Source organism: Pseudophryne corroboree, unplaced genomic scaffold (genome assembly GCF_028390025.1).
Source record: "Pseudophryne corroboree isolate aPseCor3 unplaced genomic scaffold, aPseCor3.hap2 scaffold_2735, whole genome shotgun sequence".
In the NCBI taxonomy this organism is placed as follows: Eukaryota; Metazoa; Chordata; class Amphibia; order Anura; family Myobatrachidae; genus Pseudophryne; species Pseudophryne corroboree.
Genome location: NW_026969398.1, coordinates 1 through 15,283, shown reverse-complemented (window position 1 = coordinate 15,283; position 15,283 = coordinate 1). Strand labels below are relative to the sequence as shown.

The following is a 15,283-nucleotide window of genomic DNA, read 5'->3' as shown; positions in this document are numbered from 1 at the left end:
TAGGTAGGGAATTAAATGTAGATAAGAAGTAGACACAAAAGAAGACTCCACAGAGCAATTATCAGGTGTCTTTATCAATTTTTGCATTTAAAAAATCAAGCAATTAGGGAACACAATGTTGCGACAATGTAACCCTATTTGCAAAATAGTACTAAATAAGTTTGTCGATGTAAGACATTTGCAAAGGCGCAAACAAAACACGCTGGAAAATGCAACTGAATCTGTTTTTGGAGGTTAGAATAGATGCAGGATCAAGTAGCTCAATGGGTAGGGTGTTTGATTAGAATTTAACAGGTTATAGGTTTGAATCCTGGGTATGATAGTTTGAGGTGTTATTTAATAAAGTATGTTTATATATTAGTCACACATGGCTTACTTGTACAAATGGCATGTCACCAGTTAGTGCTGACTGCTGATATGCCATTTACACAAACATGCCATGTGTGACTGTATATGCATTTAAGGAGGGCACCCCTGCAATACCACAAACCATTGAGTGTCAAGTATACTAGATATATCTTCATATCTCATGTGCTTTCTCTGAGACCAATCTTGTTATGCCCCTTCCCCACAAGGCATGCGCCTTTTGTCCATATTGCAAAAATGGGGGGGAGGGCATATAATTCTCTGTCACAGGGCACCAAAAAGTCTAGTTATGGCTCTGGTATGCATTATGTAATCTGGCAGACCATCTCTCCAACACTGGCTGGTTGGAATAGAAATCCGGTTATCTATGTGAGCAAATGACCATCAACGATTTACTCTCAAACACTAAAAAATGGACAAAAATGGTCCCCTAAACAAATTGGTTAAATTTTGGGTTTAACCAATTTGTGTAATGACCATTTTTGACCACTTTTCTAGTGTTTGGGAGCAAATGGTTAATTGACATTTGCTCCTATACATTACCAGATTTTCATTCCATCCATCCAGACTGGATAGATAGCCTGACAGATAATTGTGTAGTGTACGCCCAGGATAACTGTTAGTCATGCTTTATTTTATGGCGGCACATAAATGGGTGGACAGATCCAGGGCAAGCACTGCCCACTCATGCATAGTTGTCAACTGATGTGAAGTTCCAGGGGGCAATCTCAGTTATAAAGAGAAGTATCTGGAAATTGTCCCTAGTTAAAAAAAAAAAAAAAATTTTTCTCAACTCCATTTATTTAGTATGATATCCCAGGTGATAGGATGCCGGCAGTCAGAACAACATACTTTATTAAATAACACATCTCAAACTACCATACCCAGGATTCAAACCTATAACCTGTTGAATTCTAATCAAACACCCTACCTATTGAGCTATTTGATCCTGCATAAAAATTGTGAACATTATATGAAGCTATTGGTACTTTGCAAAAAAAAAGAATCAGCATTACAACGCAGCAGATCCATGCAGTTTGCAGCCACACACTACATGTATCTGCTCAGCCACAATGCTGATTATTTCTTCACAAAGTACAAGGTGAGCTCCAAACAGAATTCTCTAGCTTAGAATTATACCTTTCTTTGCCAAACCTAGAAGTCGGGCCCCCCACCCTGGGATCCCCCAGAGGGAGGCCTGCACCGTCATGCGGCAGGCTTGTCCGTTTTGGAAGCAGGCTGATGGGCAGCCCAGGATTGCTTCAGTCTGGGCTTGGCAGGTCTGGAAACATGAGCTTGCTTTGGGTATGCCTGACCTTGGGTACGCTTTACCTGGAGGATGAAAGGGCCAAGAAAAGTACTTTTAGCCTTCTGCGTGGTAGGAGTCATACTAGGTAGGCAAGCTGTTTTAGCAGTAGCCAGATCAGCTACAATCTTATTGAGGTCTTCTCCAAAAGGAGATTCAACTGAGGCAGCACAAGGGAACTCTCATCTGGGGACAACAACTGCAGGGAGAACACATATGTTCAGATGAACATGGTAGGGCAGAAGGCTGCCTAATACTGAAGCACCCCCAAACAACAAATCAAATGCAACTTACTTGACAGAGATGTGCCTGAGCAACGGCCCTCCCCAGCCCTATCCCAAATCATACTTATTTTGCATAGGAGATACCATGGTCATGAAGATTGTTCTCCCAGGGTTAGGTTCATTCATTGCATTCTGGGTATGCTGACCCCTGTGATTTCCCCAAATGTGGGAAACTCGACTGCATTATTTGTGGTAGTGGGGGACTGTGTTTGTGCTTTCCTCTGGTCAGCTCTGGTAAAAGTCAGATTTCTTTGTCTCAGATCTTCCTCTAGCCTTTGTCTTCTTTCGAGAGTTCCCTTGTGCTGCCTCAGTTGGATCTCCTTCACTTGACAGGGGGGTGCCCGAGCAGCGACCCTCCCCAGCTCTAGCCCAACTCCTACTTACCTGCCAGGTGAGATACTATGATCATGAAGTTGCTTCTCCCAGGGCAAGGCTCACCCATTGCACTCTGGGTGTGCTGCCCCTGCGATTTCCCCAAATGTGGGAAACTTGACTGCATAATTTGAGTTTTCCCTGGTCGGCTCTCATGTAATTCAGATCTCTTTGTCTCAGGTCTCTCTCCAGCCTAGTTTGCTGTCTGGTTCCACTTCTTTTTTCTTGAGCCCCTCCCTTCTATACCCTTGTGCACTATCCTGACTTCTCCTCCCGTCTGCTTACTTTGTGCCTCCCAATGCACAATGCAAACTACGGGTAGTGCTGCAGGGCCCACACCCTTTTACTTGCTTTACAGAGCAGCTCTGGAGCTGTTACAGTGCCCAGCTGCTGCAAGAAATCAGCTTGAATGCTTCAGGGGCTGGGGAATGGCCAACATGAGCCCCACACCGAAGGAGGGTGGGGGTGCTTAATGCGAACTAGGGGTCATCCAAGCACCACAAAAGGCCTCCATGCCCTGCACGCTCCTTTTCTCTTTTCATATGCAGACGAGGGTTGAAGCCAACTTTGACCCACTGCTTGGATGACATCACCATATTCAAATCCATCTGCTGCAGGCCATCCCCCAGGAATGCTTGCACTAGTTGTTGCATTTGGTTTGTTGTTTGGGGGTGCTTCAGTATTAGGCAGCCTTCTGCCACCCCATGTTCATCTGAAAATATGTGTTCTCCCTGCAGTTGTTGTCCCCAGATGAGAGTTCCCTTGTGCTGCCTCAGTTGAATCTCCTTTACTTGACAGAGATGTGCCTGAGCAACGGCCCTCCCCAGCCCTATCCCAAATCATACTTATTTTGCATAGGAGATACTATTGTCATGAAGATTGTTCTCCCAGGGTGAGGTTCATTCATTGCATTCTGGGTATGCTGACCCCTGTGATTTCCCCAAATGTGGGAAACTCGACTGCATTATTTGTGGTAGTGGTGGACTGTGTTTGTGCTTTCCTCTGGTCAGCTCTGGTAAAAGTCAGATTTCTTTGTCTCAGATCTTCCTCTAGCCTTGTTCTTCTTTTGAGAGTTCCCTTGTGCTGCCTCAGTTGGATCTCCTTCACTTGAAAGGTAGTGCCCGAGCAGCGACCCTCCCCAGCTCTAGCCCAACTCCTACTAACCTGCCAGGTGAGATACTATGATCATGAAGGTGCTTCTCCCAGGGCAAGGCTCACCCATTGCACTCTGGGTGTGCTGCCCCTTGCGATTTCCCCAAATGTGGGAAACTTGACTGCATAATTTGTGTTTCCCCTGGACGGCTCTCGTATAATTCAGATCTCTTTGTCTCAGGTCTCTCTCCAGCCTAGTATGCTGTCTGTTTCCACTTCTCTTTTCTTGAGCCCATCCCTTCTATAACCTTGTGCACTATCCTGACTTCTCCTCCCGTCTGCTTACTTTGTGCCTTCCAATGCACAATGCAAACTACAGGTAGTGCTGCAGGGCCCACACCCTTTTACTTGCCTTACAGAGCAGCTCTGGAGCTGTTACAGTACCCAGCTGCTGCAAGAAATCAGCTTGAATGCTTTAGGGGCTGGGGCATGGCCAACATGAGCCCCACACCGAAGGAGGGTGGGGGTGTTTAATGCGAACTAGGGGTCATCCAAGCGTCGCAAAAGGCCGCCATGCCCTGCATATCCCTTTTCTCTTTTCATAAGCAGACGAGGGATGAAGCCAACTTTGACCCACTGCTTGGATGACATCACTTGCTGCCTTTCCAATGAAGCAAGTTTAATTTAGTAATAGGTGAAAAACCATCCCTACAAAGGTGTTAATCAGATACTTGGCTTTGTGGACTCTTTTCAGAGAACAAATTTGTTAGCATAAAAATAAAGCCAGAAAATGAAGAGCTGTTTAATCACTCAATTGGATTTTTCTGCCAGCATATTTCTTTTTCTCTGCAACCCACTGCTAAATTGTGCTTCCTAGCTGTTTTTTTCATAAAATCACTTAATCAAATCTAACTGATTACATCAGAGTAGGCCAGGTACCCTACACCATAAGAGAGGGTTTGAAATTTTGACTTGTCTACTTAAATATCACCAAAATCTGATCACAAGGTCAATTACGTCCCTGGGTGGGATTGAACCACCAACTTTTTGGTTAATAGCCGTACACACTAACTGATTGCGCTACAGCGACACTTTGTGAAAGTACATACTGACAAAGGCTAATAAGCATTCATCTAGAACGTTTCCTAGAAAAACTTTAAATAGTCAATAATCTGGAGAGTTTTTGTAAGATGTTTCTTCCATCAACCAATGAAGAAACACATTGGTACTTTCCCATGATGAGTGAGTGCTTCAGGATCTCTTGCACTTACATGTGCAGCAGAGTACTGTAATGGAAGCATGCTGGGTCCATAACCCAGAGGTAGGCAGATTGAAATTATCCTCTGCTATATGCATTTTTTTTGTTAATTAAAGTAATCCAAAACTGGGATTGATATTTTTGCTCTTTTTATTTTACTTAAAGTACAATAACTTTTACCTTTTTAATTTGTTTTAATAGTATATAGACAGTATTGTTTTCTTTCAAAAATCCACTTAATTTTCTTTACCCGATTATTAAAATGGTAATTGACAAAAACAAACTACATTGTCACCAGAAGAGCAATACAAAATGTACAAGTGATATATTAAAATCATCTTTCCAGCTTGAATTTCAATGATGCATTGGGGCAATGATTTTGTGAGAAACATCTTACCCTTAAATAAAGATTTTCTTAATTCCTTACCTGTGTGCTAATTAGATATCACCTTGTTTTCACATTAAACAGACTTCCACATGAGAAAGCAGCAAGGATGCAGTGGCGTTAATGTTTCCTGGTGTCAACCTGTATTATTTCAGTAGATATTGAAATGAGGATGCATCTTGCTGCCTTTCCAATGAAGCAAGTTTAATTTAGTAATAGGTGAAAAACCATCCCTACAAAGATGTTAATCCGATACTTGGCTTTGTGGACACTTTTCAGAGAACAAATTAGTTAGCATAAAAATAAAGCCAGAAAATGAAGAGCTGTTTAATCACTCAATTGGATTTTTCTGCCAGCATATTTCATTTTCTCTGCAAACCACTGCTAAATTGTGCTTCCTAGCTGTTTTTTGATAAAATCACTTAATCAAATCTAACTCTGATTACATCAGAGTAGGCCAGGTACCCTACACCATAAGAGGGGGTTTGAAATTTTGACTTGTCTACTTAAAGATCACCAAAATCTGATGACAAGGTCAATAACATCCCTGGGTGGGATTGAACCACCAACCCTTTGGTTAATAACCAAACACACTAACCGATTACACCACAGAGACACTTTGCAAAAGTACATACTGACAAAGGCTAATAAGCATTCATCTAGAACGTTTCCTAGAAAACTTTAAAAAGTCAATAATCTGGAGAGTTTTTGTAAGATGTTTCTTCCATCAACCAATGAAGAAACGCATTGGTACTTTCCCATGATGAGTGAGTGCTTCAGGATCTCTTGCACTTACATGTGCAGCAGAGTACTGCAATGGAAGCATGCTGGGCCCCTTAACCCAGAGGTAGGCAGATTGAAACTATCCTCTGCTATATGCATTTTTTTTTTGTTAATTAAAGTAATCCAAAACTGGGATTGATATTTTTGCTCTTTTATTTTTACTTAAAGTACAATAACTTTTACCATTTTAATTTGTTTTAATAGTATATTGACAGTATTGTTTTCTTTCAAAAATCCACTTAATTTTCTTTACCCTATTATTAAAATGGTAATTGACAAAAACAAACTACATTGTCACCAGAAGAGCAATACAAAATGTACAAGTGATATATTAAAATCATCTTTCCAGCTTGAATTTCAATGATGCATTGGGGCAATGATTTTGTGAGAAACATCTTCACCCTTAAATAAAGATTTTCTTAATTCCTTACCTGTGTGCTAATTAGATATCACCTTGTTTTCACATTAAACAGACTTCCACATGAGAAAGCAGCAAGGATGCAGTGGCGTTAATGTTTCCTGGTGTCAACCTGTATTATTTCAGTAGATATTGAAATGAGGATGCATCTTGCTGCCTTTCCAATGAAGCAAGTTTAATTTAGTAATAGGTGAAAAACCATCCCTACAAAGATGTTAATCAGATACTTGGCTTTGTGGACACTTTTCAGAGAACAAATTTGTTAGCATAAAAATAAAGCCAGAAAATGAAGAGCTGTTTAATCACTCAATTGGATTTTTTTGCCAGCATATTTCTTTTTCTCTGCAAACCACTGCTAAATTGTGCTTCCTAGCTGTTTTTATAAAATCACTGAATCAAATCTAACTCTGATTACATCAGAGAAGGCCAGGTACCCTACACCATAACAGGGGTTTTTGAAATTTTGACTTGTCTACTTAAAGATCACCAAAATCTGATAACAAGGTCAATTACATCCCTGGGTGGGATTGAACCACCAACCTTTTGGTTAATAGCCGTACACACTAACTGATTGCGCCACAGCGACACTTTGCAAAAGTACATACTGACAAAGGCTAATAAGCATTCATCTAGAACGTTTCCTAGAAAAACTTTAAATAGTCAATAATCTGGAGAGTTTTTGTAAGATGTTTCTTCCATCAACCAATGAAGAAACACATTGGTACTTTCCCATGATGAGTGAGTACTTCAGGATCTCTTGCAATTACATGTGCAGCAGAGTACTGTAATGGAAGCATGCTGGGTCCATAGCCCAGAGGTAGGCAGATTGAAACTATCCTCTGCTATATGCGTTTTTTTTTGTTAATTAAAGTAATCCAAAACTGGGATTGATATTTTTGCTCTTTTATTTTTACTTAAAGTACAATAACTTTTACCATTTTCATTTGTTTTAATAGTATATTGACAGTATTGTTTTCTTTCAAAAATCCACTTAATTTTCTTTACCCGATTATTAAAATGGTAATTGACAAAAACAAACTACATTGTCACCAGAAGAGCAATACAAAATGTACAAGTGATATATTAAAATCATCTTTCCAGCTTGAATTTCAATGATGCATTGGGGCAACGATTTTGTGAGAAACATCTTCACCCTTAAATAAAGATTTTCTTAATTCCTTACCTGTGTGCTAATTAGATATCACCTTGTTTTCACATTAAACAGACTTCCACATGAGAAAGCAGCAAGGATGCAGTGGCGTTAATGTTTCCTGGTGTCAACCTGTATTATTTCAGTAGATATTCAAATGAGGATGCATCTTGCTGCCTTTCCAATGAAGCAAGTTTAATTTAGTAATAGGTGAAAAACCATCCCTACAAAGGTGTTAATCAGAAACTTGGCTTTGTGGACACTTTTCAGAGAACAAATTTGTTAGCATAAAAATAAAGCCAGAAAATGAAGAGCTGTTTAATCACTCAATTGGATTTTTTTGCCAGCATATTTCTTTTTCTCTGCAACCCACTGCTAAATTGTGCTTCCTAGCTGTTTTTATAAAATCACTGAATCAAATCTAACTCTGATTACATCAGAGAAGGCCAGGTACCCTACACCATAAGAGGGGGTTTGAAATTTTGACTTGTCTACATAAAGATCACCAAAATCTGATATCAAGGTCAATTACGTCCCTGGGTGGGATTGAACCACCAACCTTTTGGTTAATAGCCTTACACAGTAACTGATTGCGCCACAGCAACACTTTGCAAAAGTCCTTACTGACAAAGGCTAATAAGCATTCATCTAGAACGATTCCTAGAAACATTTTAAAAAGTCAATAATGTGGAGAGTTTTTGTAAGATGTTTCTTCCATCAACCAATGAAGAAACACATTGGTACTTTCCCATGATGAGTGAGTGCTTCAGGATCTCTTGCACTTACATGTGCAGCAGAGTACTGTAATGGAAGCATGCTGGGTCCATAACCCAGAGGTAGGCAGATTGAAACTATCCTCTGCTATATGCATTTTTTTTTGTTAATTAAAGTAATCCAAAACTGGGATTGATATTTTTGCTCTTTTATTTTTACTTAAAGTACAATAACTTTTACCATTTTAATTTGTTTTAATAGTATATTGACAGTATTGTTTTCTTTCAAAAATCCAATTAATTTTCTTTACCCGATTATTAAAATGGTAATTGACAAAAGCAAACTACATTGTCACCAGAAGAGCAATACAAAATGTACAAGTGATATATTAAAATCATCTTTCCAGCTTGAATTTCAATGATGCATTGGGGCAACGATTTTGTGAGAAACATCTTCACCCTTAAATAAAGATTTTCTTAATTCCTTACCTGTGTGCTAATTAGATATCACCTTGTTTTCACATTAAACAGACTTCCACATGAGAAAGCAGCAAGGATGCAGTGGCGTTAATGTTTCCTGGTGTCAACCTGTATTATTTCAGTAGATATTGAAATGAGGATGCATCTTGCTGCCTTTCCAATGAAGCAAGTTTAATTTAGTAATAGGTGAAAAACCATCCCTACAAAGATGTTAATCAGATACTTGGCTTTGTGGACACTTTTCAGAGAACAAATTTGTTAGCATAAAAATAAAGCCAGAAAATGAAGAGCTATTTAATCACTCAATTGGATTTTTTTGCCAGCATATTTCTTTTTCTCTGCAAACCACTGCTAAATTGTGCTTCCTAGCTGTTTTTATAAAATCACTGAATCAAATCTAACTCTGATTACATCAGAGAAGGCCAGGTACCCTACACCATAACAGGGGTTTTTGAAATTTTGACTTGTCTACTTAAAGATCACCAAAATCTGATAACAAGGTCAATTACATCCCTGGGTGGGATTGAACCACCAACCTTTTGGTTAATAGCCGTACACACTAACTGATTGCGCCACAGCGACACTTTGCAAAAGTACATACTGACAAAGGCTAATAAGCATTCATCTAGAACGTTTCCTAGAAAAACTTTAAATAGTCAATAATCTGGAGAGTTTTTGTAAGATGTTTCTTCCATCAACCAATGAAGAAACACATTGGTACTTTCCCATGATGAGTAAGTACTTCAGGATCTCTTGCAATTACATGTGCAGCAGAGTACTGTAATGGAAGCATGCTGGGTCCATAGCCCAGAGGTAGGCAGATTGAAACTATCCTCTGCTATATGCGTTTTTTTTTGTTAATTAAAGTAATCCAAAACTGGGATTGATATTTTTGCTCTTTTATTTTTACTTAAAGTACAATAACTTTTACCATTTTCATTTGTTTTAATAGTATATTGACAGTATTGTTTTCTTTCAAAAATCCACTTAATTTTCTTTACCCGATTATTAAAATGGTAATTGACAAAAACAAACTACATTGTCACCAGAAGAGCAATACAAAATGTACAAGTGTTATATTAAAATCATCTTTCCAGCTTGAATTTCAATGATGCATTGGGGCAACGATTTTGTGAGAAACATCTTCACCCTTAAATAAAGATTTTCTTAATTCCTTACCTGTGTGCTAATTAGATATCACCTTGTTTTCACATTAAACAGACTTCCACATGAGAAAGCAGCAAGGATGCAGTGGCGTTAATGTTTCCTGGTGTCAACCTGTATTATTTCAGTAGATATTCAAATGAGGATGCATCTTGCTGCCTTTCCAATGAAGCAAGTTTAATTTAGTAATAGGTGAAAAACCATCCCTACAAAGGTGTTAATCAGAAACTTGGCTTTGTGGACACTTTTCAGAGAACAAATTTGTTAGCATAAAAATAAAGCCAGAAAATGAAGAGCTGTTTAATCACTCAATTGGATTTTTTTGCCAGCATATTTCTTTTTCTCTGCAAACCACTGCTAAATTGTGCTTCCTAGCTGTTTTTATAAAATCACTGAATCAAATCTAACTCTGATTACATCAGAGAAGGCCAGGTACCCTACACCATAAGAGGGGGTTTGAAATTTTGACTTGTCTACATAAAGATCACCAAAATCTGATAACAAGGTCAATTACGTCCCTGGGTGGGATTGAACCACCAACCTTTTGGTTAATAGTCTTACACAGTAACTGATTGCGCCACAGCAACACTTTGCGAAAGTCCATACTGACAAAGGCTAATAAGCATTCATCTAGAACGATTCCTAGAAACATTTTAAAAAGTCAATAATGTGGAGAGTTTTTGTAAGATGTTTCTTCCATCAACCAATGAAGAAACACATTGGTACTTTCCCATGATGAGTGAGTGCTTCAGGATCTCTTGCACTTACATGTGCAGCAGAGTACTGTAATGGAAGCATGCTGGGTCCATAACCCAGAGGTAGGCAGATTGAAACTATCCTCTGCTATATGCATTTTTTTTGTTAATTAAAGTAATCCAAAACTGGGATTGATATTTTTGCTCTTTTATTTTTACTTAAAGTACAATAACTTTTACCATTTTAATTTGTTTTAATAGTATATTGACAGTATTGTTTTCTTTCAAAAATCCAATTAATTTTCTTTACCCGATTATTAAAATGGTAATTGACAAAAACAAACTACATTGTCACCAGAAGAGCAATACAAAATGTACAAATGATATATTAAAATCATCTTTCCAGCTTGAATTTCAATGATGCATTGGGGCAACGATTTTGTGAGAAACATCTTCACCCTTAAATAAAGATTTTCTTAATTCCTTACCTGTGTGCTAATTAGATATCACCTTGTTTTCACATTAAACAGACTTCCACATGAGAAAGCAGCAAGGATGCAGTGGCGTTAATGTTTCCTGGTGTCAACCTGTATTATTTCAGTAGATATTGAAATGAGGATGCATCTTGCTGCCTTTCCAATGAAGCAAGTTTAATTTAGTAATAGGTGAAAAACCATCCCTACAAAGATGTTAATCAGATACTTGGCTTTGTGGACACTTTTCAGAGAACAAATTTGTTAGCATAAAAATAAAGCCAGAAAATGAAGAGCTATTTAATCACTCAATTGGATTTTTTTGCCAGCATATTTCTTTTTCTCTGCAACCCACTGCTAAATTGTGCTTCCTAGCTGTTTTTATAAAATCACTGAATCAAATCTAACTCTGATTACATCAGAGAAGGCCAGGTACCCTACACCATAACAGGGGTTTTCGAAATTTTGACTTGTCTACATAAAGATCACCAAAATCTGATAACAAGGTCATTTACATCCCTGGGTGGGATTGAACCACCAACCTTTTGGTTAATAGCCTTACACAGTAACTGATTGCGCCACAGCAACACTTTGCAAAAGTCCATACTGACAAAGGCTAATAAGCATTCATCTAGAACGATTCCTAGAAACATTTTAAAAAGTCAATAATGTGGAGAGTTTTTGTAAGATGTTTCTTCCATCAACCAATGAAGAAACACATTGGTACTTTCCCATGATGAGTGAGTGCTTCAGGATCTCTTGCACTTACATGTGCAGCAGAGGACTGTAATGGAAGCATGCTGGGTCCATAACCCAGAGGTAGGCAGATTGAAACTATCCTCTGCTATATGCATTTTTTTTGTTAATTAAAGTAATCCAAAACTGGTATTGATATTTTTGCTCTTTTATTTTTACTTAAAGTACAATAACTTTTACCATTTTAATTTGTTTTAATAGTATATTGACAGTATTGTTTTCTTTCAAAAATCCACTTAATTTTCTTTACCCGATTATTAAAATGGTAATTGACAAAAACAAACTACATTGTCACCAGAAGAGCAATACAAAATGTACAAGTGATATATTAAAATCATCTTTCCAGCTTGAATTTCAATGATGCATTGGGGCAACGATTTTGTGAGAAACATCTTACCCTTAAATAAAGATTTTCTTAATTCCTTACCTGTGTGCTAATTAGATATCACCTTGTTTTCACATTAAACAGACTTCCACATGAGAAAGCAGCAAGGATGCAGTGGCGTTAATGTTTCCTGGTGTCAACCTGTATTATTTCAGTAGATATTGAAATGAGGATGCATCTTGCTGCCTTTCCAATGAAGCAAGTTTAATTTAGTAATAGGTGAAAAACCATCCCTACAAAGATGTTAATCAGATACTTGGCTTTGTGGACACTTTTCAGAGAACAAATTTGTTAGCATAAAAATAAAGCCAGAAAATGAAGAGCTATTTAATCACTCAATTGGATTTTTTTGCCAGCATATTTCTTTTTCTCTGCAACCCACTGCTAAATTGTGCTTCCTAGCTGTTTTTATAAAATCACTGAATCAAATCTAACTCTGATTACATCAGAGAAGGCCAGGTACCCTACACCATAACAGGGGTTTTCGAAATTTTGACTTGTCTACATAAAGATCACCAAAATCTGATAACAAGGTCAATTACATCCCTGGGTGGGATTGAACCACCAACCTTTTGGTTAATAGCCTTACACAGTAACTGATTGCGCCACAGCAACACTTTGCAAAAGTCCATACTGACAAAGGCTAATAAGCATTCATCTAGAACGATTCCTAGAAACATTTTAAAAAGTCAATAATGTGGAGAGTTTTTGTAAGATGTTTCTTCCATCAACCAATGAAGAAACACATTGGTACTTTCCCATGATGAGTGAGTGCTTCAGGATCTCTTGCACTTACATGTGCAGCAGAGGACTGTAATGGAAGCATGCTGGGTCCATAACCCAGAGGTAGGCAGATTGAAACTATCCTCTGCTATATGCATTTTTTTTGTTAATTAAAGTAATCCAAAACTGGTATTGATATTTTTGCTCTTTTATTTTTACTTAAAGTACAATAACTTTTACCATTTTAATTTGTTTTAATAGTATATTGACAGTATTGTTTTCTTTCAAAAATCCACTTAATTTTCTTTACCCGATTATTAAAATGGTAATTGACAAAAACAAACTACATTGTCACCAGAAGAGCAATACAAAATGTACAAGTGATATATTAAAATCATCTTTCCAGCTTGAATTTCAATGATGCATTGGGGCAACGATTTTGTGAGAAACATCTTACCCTTAAATAAAGATTTTCTTAATTCCTTACCTGTGTGCTAATTAGATATCACCTTGTTTTCACATTAAACAGACTTCCACATGAGAAAGCAGCAAGGATGCAGTGGCGTTAATGTTTCCTGGTGTCAACCTGTATTATTTCAGTAGATATTGAAATGAGGATGCATCTTGCTGCCTTTCCAATGAAGCAAGTTTAATTTAGTAATAGGTGAAAAACCATCCCTACAAAGATGTTAATCCGATACTTGGCTTTGTGGACACTTTTTAGAGAACAAATTAGTTAGCATAAAAATAAAGCCAGAAAATGAAGAGCTGTTTAATCACTCAATTGGATTTTTCTGCCAGCATATTTCATTTTCTCTGCAAACCACTGCTAAATTGTGCTTCCTAGCTGTTTTTTGATAAAATCACTTAATCAAATCTAACTCTGATTACATCAGAGTAGGCCAGGTACCCTACACCATAAGAGGGGGTTTGAAATTTTGACTTGTCTACTTAAAGATCACCAAAATCTGATGACAAGGTCAATAACATCCCTGGGTGGGATTGAACCACCAACCCTTTGGTTAATAACCAAACACACTAACCGATTGCACCACAGAGACACTTTGCAAAAGTACATACTGACAAAGGCTAATAAGCATTCATCTAGAACGTTTCCTAGAAAACTTTAAAAAGTCAATAATCTGGAGAGTTTTTGTAAGATGTTTCTTCCATCAACCAATGAAGAAACGCATTGGTACTTTCCCATGATGAGTGAGTGCTTCAGGATCTCTTGCACTTACATGTGCAGCAGAGTACTGCAATGGAAGCATGCTGGGCCCCTTAACCCAGAGGTAGGCAGATTGAAACTATCCTCTGCTATATGCATTTTTTTTTTTGTTAAAGTAATCCAAAACTGGGATTGATATTTTTGCTCTTTTATTTTTATTTAAAGTACAATAACTTTTACCATTTTAATTTGTTTTAATAGTATATTGACAGTATTGTTTTCTTTCAAAAATCCACTTAATTTTCTTTACCCGATTATTAAAATGGTAATTGACAAAAACAAACTACATTGTCACCAGAAGAGCAATACAAAATGTACAAGTGATATATTAAAATCATCTTTCCAGCTTGAATTTCAATGATGCATTGGGGCAACGATTTTGTGAGAAACATCTTCACCCTTAAATAAAGATTTTCTTAATTCCTTACCTGTGTGCTAATTAGATATCACCTTGTTTTCACATTAAACAGACTTCCACATGAGAAAGCAGCAAGGATGCAGTGGCGTTAATGTTTCCTGGTGTCAACCTGTATTATTTCAGTAGATATTCAAATGAGGATGCATCTTGCTGCCTTTCCAATGAAGCAAGTTTAATTTAGTAATAGGTGAAAAACCATCCCTACAAAGGTGTTAATCAGAAACTTGGCTTTGTGGACACTTTTCAGAGAACAAATTTGTTAGCATAAAAATAAAGCCAGAAAATGAAGAGCTGTTTAATCACTCAATTGGATTTTTTTGCCAGCATATTTCTTTTTCTCTGCAACCCACTGCTAAATTGTGCTTCCTAGCTGTTTTTATAAAATCACTGAATCAAATCTAACTCTGATTACATCAGAGAAGGCCAGGTACCCTACACCATAAGAGGGGGTTTGAAATTTTGACTTGTCTACATAAAGATCACCAAAATCTGATAACAAGGTCAATTACGTCCCTGGGTGGGATTGAACCACCAACCTTTTGGTTAATAGCCTTACACAGTAACTGATTGCGCCACAGCAACACTTTGCAAAAGTCCTTACTGACAAAGGCTAATAAGCATTCATCTAGAACGATTCCTAGAAACATTTTAAAAAGTCAATAATGTGGAGAGTTTTTGTAAGATGTTTCTTCCATCAACCAATGAAGAAACACATTGGTACTTTCCCATGATGAGTGAGTGCTTCAGGATCTCTTGCACTTACATGTGCAGCAGAGTACTGTAATGGAAGCATGCTGGGTCCATAACCCAGAGGTAGGCAGATTGAAACTATCC

At 37.7% G+C, this 15,283-nt stretch overlaps 4 non-coding genes across 4 annotated transcripts; all 4 read left to right on the top strand.

The window, feature by feature from the left end:
* The first annotated feature begins 2,016 nt into the window (after positions 1–2,016).
* Positions 2,017–2,180, top strand: LOC135013727 (U1 spliceosomal RNA). Its single transcript, XR_010212370.1, has one exon. It is a non-coding gene; the product is annotated as a U1 spliceosomal RNA (small nuclear RNA).
* A 152-nt stretch (positions 2,181–2,332) lies between these two features.
* Positions 2,333–2,495, top strand: LOC135013723 (U1 spliceosomal RNA). Its single transcript, XR_010212366.1, has one exon. It is a non-coding gene; the product is annotated as a U1 spliceosomal RNA (small nuclear RNA).
* Positions 2,496–3,169: 674 nt separating this feature from the next.
* Positions 3,170–3,333, top strand: LOC135013728 (U1 spliceosomal RNA). Its single transcript, XR_010212371.1, has one exon. It is a non-coding gene; the product is annotated as a U1 spliceosomal RNA (small nuclear RNA).
* A 151-nt stretch (positions 3,334–3,484) lies between these two features.
* LOC135013721 (U1 spliceosomal RNA) lies at positions 3,485–3,648 on the top strand. The gene has a single exon (XR_010212364.1). It is a non-coding gene; the product is annotated as a U1 spliceosomal RNA (small nuclear RNA).
* The last annotated feature ends 11,635 nt before the right edge of the window (positions 3,649–15,283 follow it).